Source organism: Canis lupus, chromosome 16, assembly GCF_048164855.1.
Source record: "Canis lupus baileyi chromosome 16, mCanLup2.hap1, whole genome shotgun sequence".
Taxonomy (NCBI): Eukaryota; Metazoa; Chordata; class Mammalia; order Carnivora; family Canidae; genus Canis; species Canis lupus.
This window is the reverse complement of record NC_132853.1, coordinates 29,254,981-29,267,580: the sequence shown is the minus strand read 5'-3', so window position 1 is coordinate 29,267,580 and position 12,600 is coordinate 29,254,981. Positions and strand designations below refer to the sequence as shown.

The window sequence follows — 12,600 nt, the reverse complement described above, 5'->3', positions numbered from 1 at the left end:
CAGGCGCCAAACCACTGCGCCACCCAGGGATCCCGCGTCCCCGTTTCTTAAGACAGAACAGGCCTGGCCCGCTGCGACCCCATCCTGTCCACTGTCCGCAATTTATGTTCTCCTCCTCCACGCGGGCAGAGTTAGTGACTCATGGTGACCACCTCTCTTCTCAGGATTTCTTCCAGATCTCAAACCCACCTTTCAATTCGATACCTCACTGAATGTGAAAATAGGCAAAAAAAAAAAAAAAAAAAAAAAAGTTGCATTGCTGCAGGGACACCTGAGTGGCTCAGGAGTTGAGCATCTGCCTTCTGCTCAGGGCATGACCTGGGGGCGGGGGGGGTGTCCAGGATCCCTGAGAGAAGCCTGCTTCTCCCTCTGCCTATGTCTCTGCGTCTCTTATGAATAAATAAATAATCTTAAAAAAAAAAAAAAGTTGCATTTGAGCCGTGGCAGGTACTCCTATGATGCAGTCATTAATGGAGCAATTACTGACGGCCGCCTGATTAAGCGTTACAAGCCCTGGCAGCTCCGGGGGAGCCCTCGCGGCCCGTCTGCTCCTTTCCGGGGGGCTGCCCGCGACAAGGCGGGCGGCCGGTGTGACCCCCGCGGACCGCACGGAGCCCGGCGGGGGCGCCCGCGCCGGACCTCGGAGGCTCCGCGACGCCCGTGGGCTCCAGCCAGGCCCCTCCCCCCGCCCCGCCGAGATCACAGGGCCTCTCGCGAGAGCCCGAGCGAGGCCCGGCTGCGGGCGGCGGCCGCGGGATGTCGGCGGAGCGCTCGAGACCGCGCCCTCTCTGGCGCAGCTGGGAGCAGCGCGGGCGGCGCGCACGCGCAGGTGCGTGGGGCGGGGCGGGGGCAGCGGGCGGGGGCGGGGCCTTGCGTCGCGCGCGGCGGGCACGTAGCTGCGCGTCCTCAGTACTTAATGTCTCTGTGTTCCTCGGGCCTGGGCAAGCACGTGGGGGAGCGGCCGCGGCGCAGCGGGCTGGGCGGCTGGGCCCGGGGCGGGGGGGGGGCGGCGGCGGCGGCGGCGGCGGGCGAGGACGCTGCATCCCGACTGTCGCCGAGCAGCTGGTGAGTGGGGGCTGCCGGGGCGGCCGGGCCGAGGACCAGCTGCCGGGCCCCCGGGACGGCGCCGAGGGGCGCGGGGGAGCCTCGGCGCAGGTGTGGTGGGGACGCGCGCTCCAGGTGCCCCGGAGGCCGGAGGCTGCCGACGCCGAGCGCGTGCCGAGGGGCCCCGGCCGCCGCCTGCTGTCACGCGCAGGCGCTTCCCCTGCAGGGGCCCGCGCGCCCCTCGCCCTCCGCCGCTGACAGTCGCGGGTGCGCGGCTGGGGCAGGGCTGGGGCAGGGCTGCGGCCGCCTGGGGCCCGGCTGGCGCGCCGCGGCTGTCTGCGGCGGGGGCGGGGGCGGGGGCGGGGGGCGGCTAGGACGCGGCGCCCGGGGCACCCTCTGCCGCTTAACTTTCCCGGGGCGCGCGCACCCGCCCGGGAGACGGACCCGAGCGCGTCCCACCCAAGGTCGCCCAACCCCACACGCGTTTACTTTTCAAAGGTCGTGTGTACCCAAGTCTGAGCCGGGAGAGGCGGCGGCGGGGCGGGCTGTGGGCAGGGCCAGGAGGCGCCCGGGGCCCGCGGGCACCCCTTTCTTCCTCCCGAAGGGCTAGGGTGGCACTGCTCATTTCAGGGAGCTCACCCAACTTTTGGGCCCCCTGAGCTCGCGCTGGGTTGCTCCCCACCGGGCCCGGCGGGGGCAGACCCGTGCAGGTAGCCTGGCCCCCGGGAGCTGAGTGCGGAGCTGGGGAAAGGGCTGGGCGTGCGGAACCCGGAGGGTGCGGTTAGGACGCGGTGGTGATTGGAACTCTGTTTGGGGGCAGGGATTGTTGAACCGAGTTAGGGTCCTGAGGTCAAAGGCTTGGTGGCCTCTCAAGAGGATTAGCGTTTGCGGCTCCTTCGAGGCCGTCGGGCGAGGTGGAGGCTGTCTTGCCCCGTGTGCCCCCTGACTTCATGCCCGGGGGCGCGTGGGTCACGTGTCTCACCCGGCCCGCACCCCCGCCTAGGCCGTGGACGGCGGGGGCGGGGGGCTACGCTAGTTTCGGAGTTAATGGGTCAAAAGGTGCCTGGGAAGACTGTGGTCTGAACGCCTCGGGGGCAGGCTTTCATCAGTTACACTGTGCCCTAGGGTGCAGCGCCTCCCTATCCCCCCCCCCCCCCCCCCGCCAGGGAGGCTTAGGCAGGGAAAGGCGCTGTTGGTGGTGGGCGGTGCTGAACCGACCTGGACTGCTGGAAGCTCTGGGCATTTCGAGATCTTCCTCTCCTGCAGAGATGCCCAGGTTGGCGGGTGCCTTCCTCCTCTAGGGCCGCCGCTAACAGAGACCCGGTGCTCTCCACCCCAGGTGTGAGGCAGGCCGCTCAAGCCGGGTAGCGGTACGGGCAGAGCAATTAGGTTAAGCCGGCTATCTTTTCCCTACAGATGTGCAGGTTACTTTGTGTTTAAATGTATCTCCTGCAGGGAAATCTGGGCTGCTGGACCCTGGTAAGGTTGTATCTGTTGGCTTGCTATCCCCCCCCCCACTCCTTTGTCACCGTTACTGATCAAGGAAGACCATTCACAAAAAGCTGGTAATTCTGGTAACTAGTAACCTTTCTGTGCTCTTGTAAACCGAGTCCTTCCCAAATTGTTTTTTTTTTTTTTTTTTTTTTTTTAACCAGCCAGCAAAGCTTGGACTCTTAGTAAGCACCACCCATCCCCTTTGCTCTTAAAGGCACAGAGCATCTTTGAAATGAGTAGAGGGTGGCATGAGCATGGTTTGATCGTTTGTTAGTTTTTTTTTTTTTCTGTTTCTGGCATTCAAGTTGTTCATCTGCTGATTATTTAAGACTTTCTGAGGGGCCCCTGGCTGGCTCAGTGGGTAGAGCATGGGAGTTTTGATCTGGGGGTTGTGAGTTCGAGTTCCATGTTGTATAGAGATTGCTAAAGAATAAATAAAACAAGGGAAAAAAAACTTTCTGAGCACTGGAAGCACGTGAGGCTGTGTTTGGGGAGCCTTTTGACTTGTATTGAACTTTAACTTCTTTCACCTCTTAACTAGTTTTGTGGGTTCTGGGTAGTAATTCTTGGGTCTATTCTCAGATGAAATGTGGTTCTAGGATAGAAGAGGGCCTTTTGATCCTAAAGATCTACAAAGCTCTGAAACTTCTGTGCCTACCTGGATTAAACTGGCTGTGTTGTCATGCACATTGCTAGGTAATGGTCTAAAATTTGCAGAGAACTGATCTCATCTAAGCCCTTGAGTGAGACATCTCCAAGTTGCTGGAGCCTTTTGTATGAATATCCGTTCCTCCTCCCAGCTGTTTCTAGGAAGTACATCATGCTCGGCCACTGCTGGGTGAGCACATAGGTGTCTGTTGTCAAAGTGCTCAGGCGCCAAGTGGATGTGGCTCCAGTATAAGAATGTTGAGCATCAGTATTTTAAAGCAATTTGTTTTATTCATGGGCATTGGACCCAGGCCTGGCCATAGCCATCGTTTGTGGGTGAAGGCTAGTTTTAGTCTTTACAGTGTTCCCCTCTCATCCTAAAGACAGATTGAGATAATATTTTAGACTGGGCACTGTGCCTGGTTCATGATGGCTGTTCAAGTGTTGCTTTTTTTCTCCTCCTAAAGAATCTCTGAGATTAACGTTAAGTTTCTCTTGAATGACTTGAGTGATTTGGATTTTATTAAAAATACCCCTCCCCCTAACCTCTGACCTGGAAACTTAGTTGGAAGGAAAACAAATTGTTTTCCCCACACTGTGCTACCAGCCTCCTGGCTCTAGCCTGTGGCAACATGATTTGGTCGAGTGCACGTTTCAGGATTTTGAGGGGTGGGCACCTCATGTGCCTGGCCAGCTGGTGCCTACCAGCCTATTCTCCCCAGGCCACTCCTGTCTAATCTTCTCTGTGAGTCTGGAATGAGAGGACCTCTCAGTAGCTTGGTCTGTTGTGCTGTTTTGAGGAGGTCAACAATTTTGTGTATGATTTAAGACCTTCTGTTTGCCATTCTATTTTCCTCTGCTCTGGGGAGGCAGGGGTCCTCTGGGCCTCTTGTCCCACTGAAATCCTCTCCTACTGTTTGAGTTGCTAATCTGAGTGGGATGTATTTAAATCTTAAACTTGGCTTTCTGAGGCAAGTTCTTTTATACAAAACCCTTTCTGGTGTAGTGCCTCATGCAGGGTTTCACCTTTATGATCATTTAACATTAAGTACCCATCGTATATGGCACTCCATGGAGCAGCCCTGCTGGCTCTGATACCTGATTTTATACTTGGGCTGTGGAAAACAGGATCCGTGACAATGTTTTGAGTGGGACAGAGTCTGGCTGGAGAGGTAGCTGGTGGGAATGTGGGAGCTATAATTTAGAGGATACCTTTTCCTTGACAGTTACTGTCTCGTGCTGGGAGAGTTACAAGCAAACACCTCTCTGATCCTTTAATCCTCACACTTCAACTGTTGAGGAGGGTGATGCTGCAGGTCAATCGAGATTGTTTCAATGGCTAATATAAATACAAATTGAGGGGCAGAGAAACTGACAAGTGTGGCTTTGCACTTAAACTAGATCCTCTGTTGTGAGAAGAACCAAGGAATAGTCAAATCCTGGGCTTTTCTCCTAATCTTTCTGTTGCTTTCTAAGCAGATTGTTGCAGTGAAGGGGAGTGTGTTACCATGTAGCATTTTGAAGACTGGCTTTCAGTAATAAGTAGCTTTCAGGGTGTCCTTTCCTTTAACTTTCTTTTCCTCCTCCTAAATGGTTCTAAATGGTCTTGATTCTGTCTAAATCCTGGCCATTTGGATATTTCTACAGTTCAGTTTGTTGTTTGAGCAGTTGATAGTAAACACTCTGTCCCCATCTGGTAATACTGGCTGGCTGCCTTCACTCAGCCTGGTGTTACTGAGGCCCATGTATTCAGGAACAAAGCAGAACCCCAGGTGAATTATGAAAAGTAAAAATGCACAGTGCTGAGGGCTCATGAGGCTTGTTTCAACACTGGTTTAGCTGGGTAGAGCCCTGGCTTGAGGGGTAAAGATGGGAGTACAGCTTTCAGGGCTGAAACCTAGCAGTAGTTCTAAACCCTTCTGGGGTCTGTTTCTTCAGCTGGTAAAAAGGAGGGTTGGTCAGCATCAACCAAGAGTATTCAGATTCTGCTCCTTAAAGTGCCTCTGGGCTGCTGCAAGGTGGAATTATCTGCAGGGTTGTATATGGGGAGGGGTATGTTTGGGCAAGGAAGCATGGCTCTGTGGATAGTGTAAGTCAAAGACTTAAAAAAGTGCCACAGTGCACTGTTTTAAGTGCGTCTCCAGTTCTCTTAGCTCTAAGATGCTACTGTGCTAAATATTTTTTAAAAATTTTTATTTATTTAAGTAATCGCTACATTCAACATGGGGCTCTAACTCACCACCCTGGAATCAAGAGTCACATGTTCCTCTGACTAAGCCAATGAGGTGCCCCTTATTTTATTTTATTTTATTTTATTTTATTTTATTTTATTTTTTTATTTTATTTTATTTTATTTATTTTATTTTATTTTATTTTTATTTATTATTATTTTTTTTATTGTATCTCTATTCTTACCTCCTTAATCTATCCTTAGAGGAGACAGTCTAGAATTGCCTTGTCCTATAGGGTGGCAACTAGTCATGTGAATCTGTTTCAATTTAAACTTTTAAGCATTAAATACAATTTAAAAATCCATTCCTGGGATGCCTGGGTGGCTCAGGGCGTGATCCCGGGGTCCCGGGATTGAGTCCCACATCAGGCTTCCTGCATGGAGCCTGCTTCTGCCTCTGCCTGTGTCTCTGCCCCTCTCTCTCTCTGTGTCTCTCATGAATAAATAAAATCTTTTTAAAAAATCCATTCCTTGGTGACTTTAGTCTCCTTTCAAGTCCTCAGTACCTTCACATGGCCACTACTGGACACTGCAGGCCTACAACATTTTCACCATCACAGAAGGTTCTAGTTGGATAGCACTGGTCTTAGCTCTGGTCCAACTGTAAAAGCTTAATTGCCTCACCTTGTAAAGCATCACATGTTTGGGTTTAGTCCTTTATAGTCCACAAATCCAACAGCTTTGGTGACAAATTATTTATCAGCACTATCCATGGCATGTTAAGAAGCAAATTCTGGTCTGCCAGTTTGGAAGAGAGTGATCAATTATGAAATGGTTCAGAGAGGAGCGTGGTGAAGAGTTGGGAGATGGGAGCACGAAGTAGGAGGACAGATGTTAATCCCTTGGAAAACTGTTTTGGTTTGAGAAATTAAGGTCCTTGCTGGTTGTCTAAGGCCTGTTGTCATTGTCCTTGGTCTTCAGATGTCAGCAGATTTGCTACTTGGTCCTTCACTCACCCACCTGATGACTTCCTGCACAATCCCACTGTGGGACCAATGCTGAACCAGATTTGCAGACACCTTACAAACAAGCATCCTTTTGATTCTACTCCTCCAGTCCATTGGGGTGTTAGGAGGCCTGTTTTTACAGAAGGCAATGGAGAGAGTTGGGCCACAGTGGGGTTCCAGAAGTGTTGGTGTGGGGTTAGCTCTGGGGAGTGAGCTTTATTTCCAGATACCTTTTTAGCTAGTCTTGGGCATGCCTAGTTTGAACCCTGCTAGACCTTTGGCATATAATGTGAGAGCTGCCTTTTCGTGGACCAGCCAGCATAGGCTGCATAACAAGTACCTGTTAAGCATCTACTGTATACCTGGCACCTTAGGAGGGTTTTTTCCAAACACTTGAATGATGTGAGGGTTAGGGGCACCAACCCTTAACCCCTCCACTCCAGCCCATGCAGTAAAAAAAAATCCACGTATAATTTTTGACTCCTCAGAAACTGAACTATTAATAGCCTACTGCCAAGGAGAAGACTTACTTGAACATAGTAGTCGATGAACACAGATTTTGCATGTTATGTGTATTCTGTACTGTAGTCTTAAAAAGAACTAAGAGAGAAAAATGTTAAGAAAATCCTAAGAGAAAATATTTACAGTCATGTACTATATCCCCAAATCCACACACAAATGGACCCATGCAATTCAAATCCGTGTTCAAGAGTCAACTGTGTTGACTCATTTTATTTCAACCCTATGAGGTAAAGTATCTCTCATTTGCGTGTGAGGGAGCTGAGGCCCTGAGGAAGCTAACGTTACCCCTGTTTGCTGAGCTGCTTTGTACTAAGATGAGGGTTCTCTTTAGCTGCCTGCTTAGAGGCGGTTTCTTACTTACTGCTGTTATCCTTCCATCCTCATCCGGAAGAGGAAACTGGGTTTTTAAAAGATTAAAATGATGTACCCCACAAATAGAGTCAGGCTCTTTGGTGTCTTGAGTCATTTCAGCCTCATTACAGTCCAGGTGAGGGAGGTATTCATAATCCATTTTACAGGATGTTTCCATCAGATGGGAAACTGAAGTTCAGGATCGTACTCTAACACTCTTGTCTTTCCAAAGTCATGTTTTAGTTCCAGATTATGCAACTGTCCGGTGCTTTGAGCTGCACAAAGAATGACTGACTAAGAGCTTTGGAGGCTAGGCAGCTGGGCCTTAGAGCCTGGAAACTGCTCTGCACACTCTGGTGTAGCTCAGTCACCTGGTTGAAAAGACAACCTCAGGTCCCTCATTCCTTGGCACATAATAATGTGGGCTGTCAGACCTCACATGGAGGTCATGAGACCCATCCCCCAGCCCTCAATCGGCTGTCGCCTGGGAGAAGCCTGCTCTGTCTGTATGGGAGGAGGCCCGGGATCTGTTCAAGCCCAGCCCTCAGCATGCTGCCCTGCCACCCCGCCCCTTCTCCTCTGGCCTTGGCCTGGGACAATGGATCTGAAGGCTGGTTCAGTCTTCCGTAGACCTCCTTCCTGTCCCTCCAAAGAGAGAGGAGGAGTGACTTGCTAGGCTGCCTTGGAAGGAGGCCTGCACCCTGATGTGCCTTGAGCTCTGATGAGAAAAGGCGGTGCTGAGAATAACCTCCTTGCTTTGTCCTTTGACTTTGGTGAGGCCCACCCAGCCAAGCTTGTGCTGTGTCCTATTTTTAGCAGGTGGCATCCTTTAGGAAGGCCAAGTACATGTGGTTTCAGCATACAAGCAGGTCCTGGTGCAGACGCTGCTCCTATCTCCCTGTCAGGGGAGGAAGGAGAATAAAGTCACCCTAGAAGCTATCATGGGGGGCAGCCTGGGTGGCTCAGTGGTTTAGTGCCACCTTCAGCCCAGGGCTTGATCCTGGAGACCCAGGATTGAGTCCCGCATCGGGCTCCCTGCATGGAGCCTGCTTCTCCCTCTGCCTGTGTGTCTGTCTGTCTCTGTCTCTGTCTCTCTCTCTGTCTGTCTCTCACGAATAAATAAATTTAAAAAAAAATCTTAAAAAAAAAAGAAACTATTATGGGGTATGTGTGGGGTGGGGGTGGGCAGTGTCTGTCTCTGTCTCTCTGTCTCTCACGAATAAATAAATAAAATCTTAAAAAAAAAAAAGAAACTATCATGGGGTATGTGTGGTGGGGTGGGGGTGGGCAGTGGCTGCCTAAGAGGTCCCTGGGGGTTCCTTTTCTGTTCTGGATCTGTGGCAGAGGCCAGGTCCTGCCTCCTGGGCCAGGCAGGCCTGTGACACAGGCAGCCCAGGAACCCCAAGAGCAGGCTTCCACACAGACACTAAAAACTGTGTAAAACTGTGGCTCTGTTGGCAGCCTGATTTACTGGCATCTTCTGGCTTAAAAACCAAAACAAAAATGAAAGGTGGCCGAGCCATGCCCCTCACCAGGAATTGCTCCTGGAGAGATGTGATGAAAGAGTTTGATGAATTCTGCTCCTCACCACCGTCCTGTCTTCTCCCCTCTTTTTTCTCTTCCCCCTTTCCTGTAACTCCAGCCCATCTTATCTTTTTCTGATTAAGAAACCTTCAAGCCGTATAAGGCCCTCTGTTGCCTATGGTTTATGTTGGCTGGAGACCGAGGTTGTTTTTGCAAAGTCTGATTCAAAGAAGTAGCAAGGGGTGTGTGTGTGTGTGTGTGTGTGTGTGTGTTCACACGCACATGCCTCCATTCCCATCTGCTCCCCAGGGCTGGACTGCCTTCTTAGAACAGATTCATCTGAGAGGGTGGGGGGCAGGGGAGGCTAGGTAGGGACCTCCAGTGGCTCCAAGGCTATTGAGTGGTGTGACTGGAGGGCTTCCTGGCAAATGCATTTGCTGAGAACTCCCAAGTAGAAAGTGAGCCACTATTGGATTCTTGTAGTGTGTACCCACTGAGCTACCAGCCAGAGAAGCACTCTATTTCTGACATAGATTCTAGAATTTGCTTCTGTTAATAAACTACAGGGGCACCTGGCTGGCTCAGTTGGAAGAGCATGCAACTTGATCTCAAGGTTGAGTTCCAGCTTCATGTTGGGTATAGAGATTACTTAAATAAAATTTTTATTTTATTTAATTTTTAATTTTTATTTTTTAAAAGATTTTATTCATGATTGGTACTCAGAGGCAGAGACTGAGGCAGGGGAAGAAGCAGGCTCCCTGCAGGGAGCCTGATAATGGGACTCGATTCCGGGACTCCAGGATCATGACCTGAACCAAAGGACCAGAGTATACATTCAGAGCCACCCAGGTGTTCCTAAATAAATAAAATTTTAAAAATAAAATTCAAAACTGCATCACTCAAAAAATTAAAAGAAGAAAAAAGAAACTACAGCCCCTTGGCTCTTTGGGCAAGTCTGTTCTCCTGTGGAGGAAGTTCGGTGAACCTGTCCTGGGTCCTTGACCTTCAGCAGAGCTTCAGCTGGGTGATGGTGGGGAGTAGTTTCTCTGGCAGCAGCCCTTCGACCTCATCTTCACCTCCCCTTCTTGCTGTCGCTTGAGTCAGCCAAGTTTGTTCCTGCCTTAGTACTTTGGCACATGTTCTCCCTGCCTGGAACTTTCTCCCCCTCTCCTTTCCCTGTCCTCCCAGATCTTGGCACGGGTGCTCCTGACACTGTTCAAGCTCTGCTGCCACCTCTTCAGAGAGGCGTTCCTGACCATTCTGTCTGAAGTTGCCTCTCTTCCAGGCACAGTTTACCCAGCTCTTCTCCACCTGGGTTCTTCATCTAAATTGCAGAACACAGAACATGACTGAGTGATAACTAGGACCCTTCCAGATGCACAGGAATATAGTGAATTCATTGCGTACAAGGGGTGCCTAGGTTCAGTTTTCTGAACGCCTTTGAGGGAGGCTTCAGGTTTATGCCATTGGGTTGCTGTATCTTCACAGTGTCGTCTCTGAAATGTGACTCCCTACCCCGCCTGCGGCCTTTGCTTTCTGAGGGCTCTTTCCACTACCTCCTTCAGCCCCCTCTCCCGTGGATCCTGGCTCACAGTGGGAATTAAAATCTATGTTAAATGACTAGCCTTGAGGGGTCCTGCTGGTTAGACTTCAGTGGGATGGGGAGACCTGGTGCCTTGGCTCGAAAGGGTCTTACCATTAATAAGCCCCTGTTCTTTGTGATTACTACGGTTTTGTCAGCAAGGTGATTGAGGGGCCCTGAATCAGATTTGGCATCAATTATGGGGAAAATCATTACAAGTTTGTTCGTAGATGAGTTGACATTCACTACATATTATATTGGTTAACAAGAATCCCAAAGCTCTGTGGTGATAGAGCATCTCTTGCTATTTAATAGTTAAGAATATTTTTTTGTTCTCTCAAAGCATTACTGGTAGGAAGATTTAACTTTGACTGTACATGAGGTTTGAACGAACAGCCCTTTACCCTTAGGTGCTCCCTGACCTGTCCTCTTGTCTAGAGGCAGCTGCCCTCAATTCTTATAGGCTGTCCTCCCTGCCATTTATATCTGTAAGTGGGATGCTTTTCCTTGCTTTCCTTTCTTCCTTTTTAAAAATCTGGTTTGTTTTTCTACTCTGGAAAGTAAGGTCTTGACTCATTCCTACACATTTTTTTCTCCCCTCATCTTGGTATGAGGGGAGAAACTTCTGGTCAAGTTTCTGTTCAGAGTATACATTATGATATAAATAGTGCTTATGGGCACAAAGTCCTTGGTTTTCCATATTTCCTTTCTTGTGTCCCCCACCCCCTTCCTTTCCTCTCCTAGTTAATTTCCTGTGTTCAATTTTGTTTTCTGTGTCTTACTTGATCTCCAGCTCTTCACTGCACCTTGGCCACTGCTGTCGGAGTACCTCTTTGGACTTAAATACAGCAGATTCTCAGCTGTTCATGTTGCTTCTGGGAAGCATCCCTGTCCCTGTCCCTGCTTCCCCTTCATCCTGGGAATCCAGTCTTCTCTTCTTTTGTGTTGCTTTGTGGAAGGGTGCCCCATCCTTTCTTGGTTTGCTCCCTTGTCTTGATGGAGCCCATCGTTCAGTAGCTTGCTGAGAAAAAGTGGGGGAGGGTAGGCAGCTGACAAGAAGCAAGCTAACTCATGCACAAGGACAAGTCCTTTTGAAGGCATGAATTTGGGGTGTGCCAAAGATGAGAAGGTTGGTGGAAAGTTAGCAAAGACAATGAGGTGCCCACATCCCTTTCACCATGCCAGCAGAAGATCTGGCTTCACTTTATGAAATAGTTTAAATGAGAGGAGATCTGGATTTGGGCATTAGGTAGTGAGAAAAATGGGTACAGAATGAAAGTGCATATTGAATGGGATAACTGAAGCCCTCTTAGCTCTCACAGTGCTGGCATTCAGGCTAATAACCTCTCCTCTTCCATCCCAGGACATTAGAACATTCTAATCTGTGGAAACTGGCAGCCTAATTCCTGTTTGTCCCCCATCCCATCCAGGATACTTGCCTGACTCTTGGACCAAAATTGTCACTTGGTCAGTGGCTAAGGGTGGCACCAACAGCCCATTGAGGAAGGTCATTGTTTTTTTTTTCCCCCCAAAAAAAGAAACTGATTGGGACACATGGGTGGCTCAGTGTGGGCATCGGCCTTCGGCTCAGGGTGAGATCCTGCAGTTCCAGGATTGAGTCCCACATTGAGCTCCCTGCATGGAGCCTGCTTCTCCCTCTGCCTGTGTCTCTGCCTCTCTCTCTCTGTCTGTCTGTCTCTCATGAATAAATGAATAAAATCTTAAAAAAAAAAAAAAGAAATTGTGAGACTTGAAAGTGCCTCGAAAGTACGTTCTGATTCATTTCTGTGCCCTGCTGTGCTTTGTACCCTATAGGTGTCCATAAGTATTTGTTGGATAGGAATGACATTAGGCCTTTATGTGACTTTTGGGTTGGTCATATTCTACCATCTGCCATTTGGAAAATCAGCATCTCACCTGTTGATCTGCCCACCTGAGGTGATGGTGTGAAGGGCTGCTTGCCTCACACCATCTTCTAATTTCTCCTGAAGGCATGTGTCACCTTTATTAGCTTTTTTGGGTAAGCTTTTTGACAGAGCACAACTTCCTATCTTTTGGGCAGTCTTGAGTAGTGTTCTGTGGTCATGGATGGAAACTCTGTGTACCTAGAAACACTTCCCTGGTACCTGCTTTATCACTATCCTCAGAGATTTGTCAGAATTTACTGGTAAAACAATGTGGTTGCCAAGAGCTGGGGATGGATGTGACATGGTTTTTATTAAGGTTTTTGAAAACCTCATTCCTACTCCCTAACTGAA

General features: G+C 49.8%; 1 protein-coding gene across 1 annotated transcript in view; it reads left to right on the top strand.

Annotated features, from left to right (window-relative positions):
- Positions 1–949: 949 nt before the first annotated feature.
- AKAP1 (A-kinase anchoring protein 1) overlaps positions 950–12,600 on the top strand; it is a 36,436-nt gene continuing 24,785 nt past the window's right edge. Inside the window, exon 1 of the mRNA XM_072779907.1 lies at positions 950–1,065. The gene's annotated coding sequence lies outside the window, so the exon portion shown is untranslated. The remainder of the gene's footprint in view (positions 1,066–12,600) is intronic.